This window comes from Octodon degus, unplaced genomic scaffold (assembly GCF_000260255.1).
Source record: "Octodon degus isolate 3935 unplaced genomic scaffold, OctDeg1.0 scaffold00032, whole genome shotgun sequence".
Taxonomy (NCBI): domain Eukaryota; kingdom Metazoa; phylum Chordata; class Mammalia; order Rodentia; family Octodontidae; genus Octodon; species Octodon degus.
In genome coordinates this window covers 11348704-11360156 of record NW_004524608.1, presented here as the reverse complement: position 1 = coordinate 11360156, position 11453 = coordinate 11348704, and the positions used below count along the sequence as shown (strand labels likewise).

The window sequence follows — 11453 nt, the reverse complement described above, 5'->3', positions numbered from 1 at the left end:
AAAGAAAGAAAGAAATTAAAACTTAGAGAGGAGCAATTTCTTGTTATTGAGTTATTTGTTTATCGAGTTGCTCTTTTATTTAAAAATGGGCTCTAACGTGTTCATTTTATTTTCTAGGCCATTATCTAATATTCTTCTTGATCAAACTTTTTCATCTTTGAGCATGGGGAGCTCTGTCATTCTGTCAGTTTGTCCTTGTCTTTTAAGAGGCTACTATCCTTTACTGAGCACTTCCTTTCTATGTGGCACTGTGAAATTTTCCAAGATCATCTTCTGTTTGTCTCAGCCCTGGAATTAATCACATCTTCAAAGAGTAACTAGCTTAATTTTCATAGCTATTTATGAATATTATTGAATTTCCTTCCAGAAAGATTACATACCAGTTGTTTTTCATTTTTATTACTAGTATGTTTACAACACTGTCACCTTTTCTGGTAAATATTTTACAGTATTAATCTTTTTTATTCCATTTCCAACTTCATTTACTATTAGCATTTTTCTATGAAGTAGTTTAAAAATAGTACTATATAATGAAACCTTGAGAGCTGGGAAGTTAGCTCAGCAGTCTAAGTGCCTGCCTGGCAAGTGCAAGTTTGATCTCCAGTATAGCATGTTGTGCATGCCCTGGAACCCCAGAGACCCTGAGGGGTGTGGGTGTGGTGACTCATGCCTCTAATCCCAGTGCTGGGCAGGCTGAGACAGGAGAATCACTGCAAGTGCAAGCTGTATAGTAAGACCCTGGAACAATTTAAAAGAAAAAAAAAAGATACCCTGAACAACTTGAATGCAAAATTCTTTACTTTAGTTCACCTTACTAGAGGTATTATTGAAACAATGGATAAGACAATTACTAACTTATTTTTTATGGAGTCCCCACCAACTCTGAGGATCGCCTTACGTGGAAAGTGTTTTTTTTTTTTTTTTCCAGCAACAGGGATTGAACTTGGGCCCTTGTGCTTGCCGGGCAAGCGCTTATTCTACGGAGCTATCTCTCCGGCCCCAAAATTATCTCTTGTGTGTCTGTCTCCTCATACACTGACTTCACTCTCAACCCCTTCATTACAAATCCTCACTGTTAGAAACATGGTAGCAACCCAGTAAAAGAACATAGCCAGCTTGAATTTGGGGATTTCTAGAAAGACCTCTCAAGATTATGGAATCATCTCCTGGAAATCATCTCATTCTGCTTATTTTTGTAGATCGGTATTTTTTACAAAACTCCCTTTAACGTTTGTAGGTATTCTAAAGATGGTGGAAATGAGACAGCATGAGGAAAAGGTAATATAAAATTAATATCTTCTATTAATGCACTTGACTGTCTCACAGGACAGTCTATTTAGCGTTTATTGATCTGAGTTTTTATTGGGAGTGTGGGGAGGGTAGTGGCATGATCTTAGATAGGTGTGAAGCAAGTGGAAGTGTGAGTTTTGGGGAGTGACATTAGTTGAGTAGAAACAGCTGTGTGCCAATGTGGCTGCCAGAAGGATGGCTGATTTGTTGTGCCTAACAAAGCTGAGCTGGTGGCAACAGCTCATTTTGAGGAAGTGCACAAAGATCCTAAGAGGTAACAAGATCCTCTGAGCTGTGGTTGTTCTCAGAGCTCAGGCAGTTGGATCAGCCCTTCTGGGCACTTGGGTGGTAAGTGGGGGTCAGGCCCCTCACTCATTAGATACCATTTTTTTTCAGTTTTTAATTTTATTTTGGTATCAGGAATTGAACTCAGAATCTTGTGCTTGCCAGGCAGGTATCATGCCACTGAGCTATATCTGGCCTTAGATAGCATTTTGGCCATGAAAAATTTTTAGCTTTCTTTAATTTTTATATACTTTTTTAGTTAACATTTTCCCTTTTTTGTGCATGCTTTTAGTATATAGTTACTATATTTCTCATGGATAGCTGGCACATGTACATATGAGACTTTGATCCTTTTCACCTACTCCCCCCACACCTCCATCTCTTGGTCTGCTTCTCTTTTGCAAAAGATCTATCTCCCTGTTTCCTATCATTTTTTATTTTTCTCTTGATTTATTAAGCCTTCTTTAATCAATAAATGAAATGATTTCTATAATCCTAAAAAATACAGACACTCTTAAAGCCTCTAAGTAACAAGTTGCTTCAGTGTACTGCCCCTTTCCTTAGCCTTATTATGTATTAGTCTGAAAAACCCTCATTTTTTGTTGTATTGAAATACTTTTTGTGTACAGTTGTTTTAGCTAGATAATTCCATCAAAGAGACTCCCATTCATATTTGAACTATCTGGAAGCTTTGAGGTCATCAAAGTCATGTTGAGGAAGTGCACAAAGATTCTAAGAGGTGACAAATTTGACAAACATGAACCTGATAGACCTCTGTGTATGTTGTTATTTAAATAAAACATGATGACTTCAGTCCTCTTCAAAATACTGTAATCTAATAATTATGTCTTTTCTATTTATGTGGTTTGCCAAAAAGCTAGTTCTTTAGCACTGATATAAGGATTAACCCATTTTAAATGGAGTAATTTAGAAATAACTGTACAATCGCAATTATGTAACATTTGTTATGAATATGATAGCTCTTTCTATCTCAGCCCTTACTATAAATGCCATTTAAAGTGGTTATTATAAAATATAAGTATTGGGCATGGTGGTCTACTTGGGAGGCTTAAGCAGAAGGATGGCTGCAAGTTCGAGACCAGCCTGGGCTATGAAGTGAGTTCAAGGCCATACTGAACTGTGTAATGAGACCCTGTCTCAAAAAGGCAGCAATAACAAAAAAATCTAAATAACATCAGTCCTCTTGGCCTGACATTAGGAGTTGTTTTGCTTCTAGTGATAGTAAGTAAAGGGACCTGGAGTATCCAGTTCATGTAATGTGATATAATATTTTGCTAAACTTTTATGAGGACAAATAAGTATTGTATTTACCTACTTTATGAAAATTCATAGTTATCTAAAAATTCAGGAAATTCTAAGCATATGATATTTGCTTAAAACATAATGCTCCATCCTTAAATATTGCTTTACCTTTCACAAAGTTTATTTTATAGCTTATAATTTCACTTATTGCCTTTTATTTTGCTGTTCCTTTTATTTCCACATATTGTTACATCATCACATCTCTTAGGAACATAATTCAGTATTCCTATCCTTATCTGTTTCAACAGATTTGCCTTATCTTTGAAGATAATTAACTTGTCTGTTATAGGATAGAAAAGGATTATGTGTATCTTTGATTCCTAGGATAGTGGTATATATCAATGTAAAGGTACCTAGTTAGTTAAAGAGCTCTTTTCCTTTCAAGTGGACCAAATATTTTAAATTGAATTGTATCACTTAATTTTATGGTTACACTGAAACTTTTGGCATCAGAATCAGCTTTTCTTGGAAAACTACTTTCCTGATATTTTCTTTGGTTCAGAATATGTCTTGAAATGGAATGGAAAGTTTAAAAGTTAATTGAATCTCAGATTGTACCATAAAACAATGGTTTTGTTATTGCATTTTAATAATTTATGAACATATTTATATTAAAAAGAACTTACATACTTAGAAACCAAGTCCTAAAAATGATTGCTAAAATACAGTTGAAATTTAGGACAAGCATTAATACACAAACAGTTATTTTGAATTAAATTATTTATTTTAATACCTTTATGGCAATTTTTTATGGCATAAAAATGCAGTGGTAAAGAAATAGCTCTTCTGTCTTGAAGAAAGGCAGTAGTCAGGTAGTATGGGCAAGACCCTCAGTTAGATTCCCAGTAGATTTCAGCTAACTTAAGGAGCCATAGTGAAAGTCATGGGTATAAAGGACATTCGACACTGCTTTGATCATAATATCTGTGTTCAGATGATTCATGATTAAGGGAGAAGAAGATCTGTACAAATAAATAAGACTCAACTTTAACTTAGATTTTCTTTTTGAGTCACTTGTTTCAGCCTCTGCTTTCTTCTACTTTTTGCTAAGATTATTACAGAGAAGGAGAGTCTGGTTCAAAGGTTTTGTTTTCCTCAGCTTGCCTTGGAAATTTAACACTCTTGGATTATGAAATCATCTCCTGGAAATCATATCTCATTCTACTTATTTTTGTAGATCGGTATTTTATACAAAACTCCCTTTAACATTTGTAGGTATTCTAAAGATGGTGGAAATGAGACAGCATGAGGAAAAGGTAATATAAAATTAATATCTTCTATTAATGTACCTGACTGTTCTATGATTAAATCATGTTTCTTTGAAAGTTTGAAAGATGGGTATATTTCTGCTGGATTTCCTTTTGATGTGCTGGTGGGTTTTAGAATGAAGACAAACCAGCCACCTTGAGGAAAGTAGAGATGAAAAGCTGTTATTTATTATGGCTCCTGTAAATAATAGCTAACACTTAAAAAAATTGAGAAGTTAACATTTGAAAAATCAGTCATTTATTGACTATAAATTCAAAATGAATGTATATTTCCTTTAATTTGAAAATTAATTAGAATTACTTATTCTATTAAATATTTATTGCCTTTGACAGTTTTTTTTCATTTTGACTGGCAAGTATTTAAAATGTAGCATGTATACTTCTTATGAAAAGCTGCAACCAAATGTAAGTTGTGTCAAAAACTATATTTTACATAAGAAAGGCGTGAATTTCATATATGGCAAAAGAACAGTTTCTTATATGCTGAAATAGTTTGTCAGGTTGAGGCCAAGCTGTTGGCTGATAGTTTGCATCTGATTTTTGTATTTATGACTGATATGGTCTGTTTAAGGTAAGACAGAATATTTTTCATTTCAGGTATTTTTCTGTTTTTATTGTCTACATTTTTTATACTGAAGTTATTTATTTATTTATTTATTTATTTATTTATTTATTTATTTATTGTGACTGGCTCAGCCCACCCTGGTGGAAGGGCTGGTGCCACCTGTGGTGCCAGGGATCGAACCTGTGGTCTCTGTATTTGCGTAAGCTTGTCTAACCAGGTGCTTTAGACCACTGAACTATCTTGCTGGCCCTATAATGAAGTCATTTAAAATATGCTTATACATTGCAAGTTAAGGTGAATATAGATAGAACATTTACATCATAACACAATAAATTGAATGATTTGGGGTGGTATGATTCATGTTTGTAATGACTGTACAAATGTGCTTGTGCATTTCCTCATCTTTTTTAATGTCTTAATTTATATATGCTATATAAAGACAGTCTTTGGTTCTTGTCTTTTACCTTTTTATTCACAGCGCTTATTTAGACTTTTTTTATGTATGAAAGAGAGATAAGTACCTCCAGGGTGTTTAGATATATATTAATATCAAAGACTGAATACAAGATGATGTTTTGCAAAGAATAATAATCACTAAATTCATGAGTTGAATCACACCTGTGATTAAATCTATTTATTTTAAGAAACTTTGATTTTTGTGTTAATTTCATTAATAGATTTGAAAGAATATAAGTATTTGATTTTATATAATGTTTGCATTTCACAAGATTTGAGACTCTTGGGCCAGGGAGCTGGCTCAGTGGAATAAGCACTTCCCTAGCAAGTGGAAGGGTCTGAGTTTAATCCCCGGTTCCGCAAAAAAAAAAAAAAAAAAAAAAAAAAAAAAAAAAAAAAAAAAAGATTTGAGACTCAGCCAACATTTTTTTATATGCTCGCACTCATAATTAAATATACCTTATTTGAGCTAGAAAATTAATATCCTACATAATGTTTATGACCATATCATTTGTTATAGGAGATATCTTGCAGAAAAGCTTCTCTTTCAAGCTTCCAGAAGTTCTAATGGAAGTTTCCATCCTTATCCACTAATCTTGAAAAAAATACACAACTGAAAAAAGTTAAATTCAGTTACTTTAAAAATTTTTATTTTTGTTAGTACATATTTATGGTGCATAATATTTACATCCATGATGAAGAGTTGGTACATGTGTATAACACAGCCTAGTTCTGTTTTCATCTCTTTCCCCTTTTCTCCATCTCTAGCCCCTTCCCTTTTGTGAAAGATCTATCTTCCTGTTTCCTATTATCTCTTATTTCGTTCATTTATTTATTTATACTTTGATTTTTTTAAATAAGGGAAACCATGTGATATTTAAAGTTGTGTAATTTATTTCATATGAAAGTATCATCTCAAGGTGTATCCATTTCACTACAAATGACTCATGTTTACCTTTCTTTCTAGTAGAGTAGTTCTCTATTGTGTAGAGTACTCTATTTTCTTCTTCAGTTCATCTGTTGGTGAACATTTATCCTGCTCCCAAGATTTAGCTATTATAAATTGTGGTACTTTAAAAATGGATACTTACATGTCAGTGTTGTAGGATGTCTTTTAACTCTTTGGGGAAGATGCCTAGAAGTGGAATGGTTTTGTTGAATGGAATGATTTTAGTTTTTTTCGGTTTTCCTTAGTGATTTCTACAGTAGTTCTGCTAGCTTGCATTCCCACCAACAATGTAAAAGCATTCATTTTCCCCATTTATTATTTCATTTCTCTGATGAATTTTCAGTGTTGTTTTCAAATTTATTTAAAAATTCTGGAAACATTGAACTATAATTTGACATTATAATAAGGTTACAGTAAACAAGGAATGGATCTTAATCTGTGTTATACTTTATTGAATGATGAGACATGTGTTAGAAATCCTTTGACTTAAGATGTAATTCTTAGCAATCAGAAGCAGAAGAGAATTTCTAGGTACTATCTTTTATCTCTTAAGGAGATAGAATGATTATACTATATTAACCTATAAATTTTCTTTAAGAAATAGTAGAAGTAACTATAAGGCCAGTTGTGGACATCTCATTTTATTTATTGGTATCCATATGTGGGATGATTCAGGAAACTTTAAATTTTTTCTCTTATTTTTATATGCTGCAATGAAACTATGGAGTTTTGTGGAAACTTTAATTAAAAAATCCAGATATCTTGGCAATATTTTTCATGTTATATAACATTGTTTTATAATATTTATCTACAACTAACATGGTCAGTGATATCTATCTATTTATCTATCTATCTATCTATCTATCTATCTATCTATCTATCTATCCATCCGGAAGGCCACATATAATTCTTATTAGCCTTCCTGATTTTCACCTAATTTCATTATTTCTTTCTCAAAAGCCAGTATAATTGTTTTATACTACATGAGCAAAGATACTAGTGTTCATGTTTATTTACTTTGTTTAAAGCTTGTAGAGGGAAAGACAATTGCTTGGACTCTTAATATTTTCAAGAAACTAAGATTTAAAAAATAAAATATTCCTAAAGAATTTAGTGGTAATTCAACAGTCAAATTGAAAACCAAGGAATATATATTAAATTTTTTTGGTGGTACCAGGAATTGAACTCAGGACCCTGCACTTGTCAGGCAGGCACTTCTTCTACTGAGCTATCTCCCTGGCTCCACTTGGGAAAACAATTTTATATTAATCTGAGAGCCAGTCAAAATAATAAATAATGAACATTTATTGAATATTGAAGATGTGTTTGGAAACTTCATCTTAATTCTGATAAGAACAGATACTATACTTGATCTCAGCCAAAAGGCTGAAAAGTGATTTCATCTTAATTCTCATTTACTTTTTTTTTTTTTTTTTGCGGAACCAGGGATTGAACTCAGGCCCTTGCGCTTGCCAGGGAAGTGCTTATTTCACTGAGTCATCTCCCCGGCCCCTTCATTTACTTTTGTTCACCTATATTGTATTAAAATCTCTCCTTAATCCTGGAAAGCATTTACTCATGGATGGGAGAAAGGAAACTACTTAGGGAAGAGTGATAATGTAACTTAATACAGACAACTGATATTAATGTGTATGATTATTTCAGTTTCAATTAAATAATGCTTGGAAAAAATTGACAAATATCTTAAAACCCCATTGAAGTTAATAGTGAAATATGTGCAAAAATCAATTATTATATACTAAAGTTTTATTGGTTTTAGTGGCTTTTTCTTTGGTGAAAGTCCATGTTTTGTGATCTATTTATAAGAAAATTAATGAAGTTTCACTAATTTTTCATAGGAGTTAGGATCAGAATTGGTCTAGAGATGCATAGAAATAAAGTAAGTTATGGTTCATAATGAAAACTTAGAATTATACTCTTTGGCTTAATCTCTTTAAAACTGGATATTTCTGTGGCTGGAGAAAAAGCTCAGTGGCATAAGCGTCTGCCTGGGAAGCACAAGGTTCTGAGTTCAGTCTTCAGTATTAAACAAACAAACAAAACTCCAAACACTTAGGTATTTCTTTATGATGTTCTTCAATTTGAACAGTTGAAATTTGCTTCATAAGTCCTTTAGCAATTGACATTTAGGATGCTAAAAATAAAACAATATCAAATTTTCTCTCTAACTTTTTATCAGTTTGACCTATGCATTAAAAATGAATGGAAAACATTTAGATGCTGTGAAGCCAAAAACACAAGGCTAAATTAATAATTTTCACACTATTATTTTATATGGTGTGGAAATCTTTATATTTACACATTAGGACTCAATTTAAGCCTTGCGTAAATGATTTGAAAGTTCTGTATATGAATGAAAGAGATTTTAAGGTATGTTTTAAAATGTCTAAGTATATTTTGTAACCCACACTGCTGATAATGACTTAAAATTTCAGCAAATCATTTATCCTTTGTACATTAAATCAGTTGCTTCAAAATTAGACATAACTGATGCCACAGATATTTTAATTTTTGATTTACTGCACTATATTGACAAATGCTCATGGAACTCTTAGTTATTGTGATATTAAAAATATTTCACTTTTGTTGAAATCCATTCAGCTAGTTTTAAATGTATTGTTTCTGGAATTTTCATTATCTTAGATAGCAAGAGTTTTATGACAGCATAATTTATAACATTTTCTTCATTTATTCACAGTTCTAAAATAGAAACTATTCTTGCAACAGTGACATATCTTTTATGCTGAGAGATTTTGGAGAAAGTGTTTAAAAAACCAACCTGTTCTTTCCCTGGAATGATTATATAGGATCTTCTTAATTACAGATTGTTAACAGAATCTGTTGTGGTTGCTCTCTCATTTGGAGAAATCAAATTACCCTAATTTAACTTTGAAACTAGGTAGTTTCTCAGATGTTCTTGCAACCACGTAGGTAATAACATTTACATGCCTATCATGTTTAATAGTTTTGTAATTCCACAAATTATTGAACACATTAACTTTAGATGTCTCAGCTTGTCAAAGTGACTGTCAAAGAGCCTATTTATTTTGATGCTTAAATTGGATGAAGAGATGAAGTACAAAGATTTTGAAATATTAATTATAATCAAGATTAAATATCTAAGTCAGTGTACAAGTCTCATTCTATTCACATAATGGTAATGATAAAAATAACTTTTTGATGTCATGCTTGAGTATTTTAAAACATAATGTTTTGAAAGTAGTGATGTCAGGGCCGGAAAGATGGCTCAGTAGAATAAGCACTTCCCTGGCAAGCGCAAGGGCCTGAGTTCAATCCCCAGTTCTGAAAAAAAAAAAAAGTTGTAATGTTTATCAAAATTTTAGATTACTTTTGAAGCCAAAATAGAATGTACAAATTAATATCTTTAAAAAAAGAACACCTAAAAAAAGATAGAAACACACATAGTTATAGAGTCTTTACCTTTTCTGTTCTTGTTAGATACAAAATAGCTTGACGGAGCTAAAAATAAAAAGTATTACCATGATAATATTGGAATTTATCCATATAATAATTCACTTTCAAATTCTTTTCTCTTTAAATTTATTTTGTTAAAAATTTGAGTATTGATCATTTATTTTTCTGGATTTTGTATATTATATATAGTCTCTGTTATTCAGATGTCATAATCCAACAAATTAGATGAGAGGAATGCGTCTAGCTTCATGAACCACTTTATAACAGTACTTTCTGCAAAGCAGTGGTGGTAAGTCCTTTAAGTAGTTTTATGGCTGGTGTTTTTTTTTTTTTTTTTTTGTAATGGCTGTTTTTAAAAGGTCTTCCAAAGTTCTTTTGATATGTCTGCATTTTTCAAAATAGTACCATATTTATAATCTTATTTCTACCTCTTCCACTCTATATGTCCTTAAAGTAAATAGGATAGGCAGCAATGTGTTTCAGAAAAAGTTATAAAGAAATTCCAACTAGGTGGGTTATATGATCTGACCATGATGAAGTAAGTTGATGGCAAAACCAGGCCTAGAACACAGGTGCCCTGCTTCTTAATTTTGTCTATCTTTTTTTTGTTGTTGTTGTTACTCTCAAATTATAAAATTCTGTTTCTTCAATTGAGGGTAAAATGGATAATTTATGTGATCACATACTCATTTAATTACTTATATTCAACTATTTATTGAAAACATGCAATGTATACTATTAAATGGTAAAGATTTAGCTAAGCTGCTTTCAATTTCTTATATAAGCTTTGGGCCTCCAAGTGAAGAGCTTTGAAGGGATTAGTGTGACATTAATTGGAATATTGTTCAGATTCTAATAATTGATAGATGTGACCAAAATATTCTTTAAAATAAGAATTTCTTAATACTTAAGAATTATACAAGTAATTAACCTGTGGAGAGTTCCAAGGTTAAGATTTCAATTGATAGCTCTCTACTGAATTAGTCATGGCATCATTTTGAATGAGTATGGCTTCAGATTTGGCATGTTGTAGGTGCTCCCCCAAATAGCACTGCATTACTGCTTTTAAATTGAAAGTGTTTCCTGAGAGGATTTGACTGACCTTGTTAAATACAAAAGTTACATTTCTTGTTATATAGGTCTTGATTTATCTTGGTCTTAACCATCCAGCAGAAAAGTATAAAAATAAAAGCCATATTAATATGCTAAACTGTAAATGGCTCAAGTCAACAGCTTCTGACACTGCCAGTCCTACAGATAACCCACTATTATTACGGACTACTGGACTATATTGGAGTATTTTGCTGAATTCATGCACCTACAATATTTCATTGACAATGGAATACTCATCTCTGAAAAAACTAAACAAAAAAGGGGATAAAAATGAAGGAACATTTTGTATCTGTTATTCAAAATAGGATAGATTTACAGCTACTTTCTCTTAATTCAGTGAATAGAAAGATTTGTGCTAATAGTATTCGGACAGGATATCGTGTCTGCATCTTGCACTATGAATAACCACTAAGAAGACAACAATATGAAATGTATTAATTATTGAAATGGTCCTATTAATCAGTTTTGAAGTTGTCTCATTGTTATTTGTTTCTCAGTAAAATTTGAAAAATTAGTGTTTTTTGAAATTCACACATACTGATCGATCTACTTCATTGTTTGTGTGTTACATGTTCCATAGTCATAGTCCACAATCTATAGCTTTTCCCTTACTGATGGGCATTCAGGTATGTTGTTTCCAGTTTTCTGTTTTATAAACATCACCTCAAGGAAAAATTAATTATTCTCAGTAGTGGATAACTGAGATGCCCAGTGAAATTAAATTTTTTTTTTTTTTTTTTTTTTTTTT

General features: G+C 31.8%; 1 protein-coding gene and 1 pseudogene across 5 annotated transcripts in view; one reads left to right on the top strand and one right to left on the bottom strand.

Annotated features, from left to right (window-relative positions):
• Positions 1–11453, top strand: part of Slc4a10 (solute carrier family 4 member 10) — a 416671-nt gene that overhangs the window by 16128 nt on the left and 389090 nt on the right. The window lies entirely within an intron of this gene.
• LOC111816438 lies at positions 7428–7534 on the bottom strand (annotated as a pseudogene).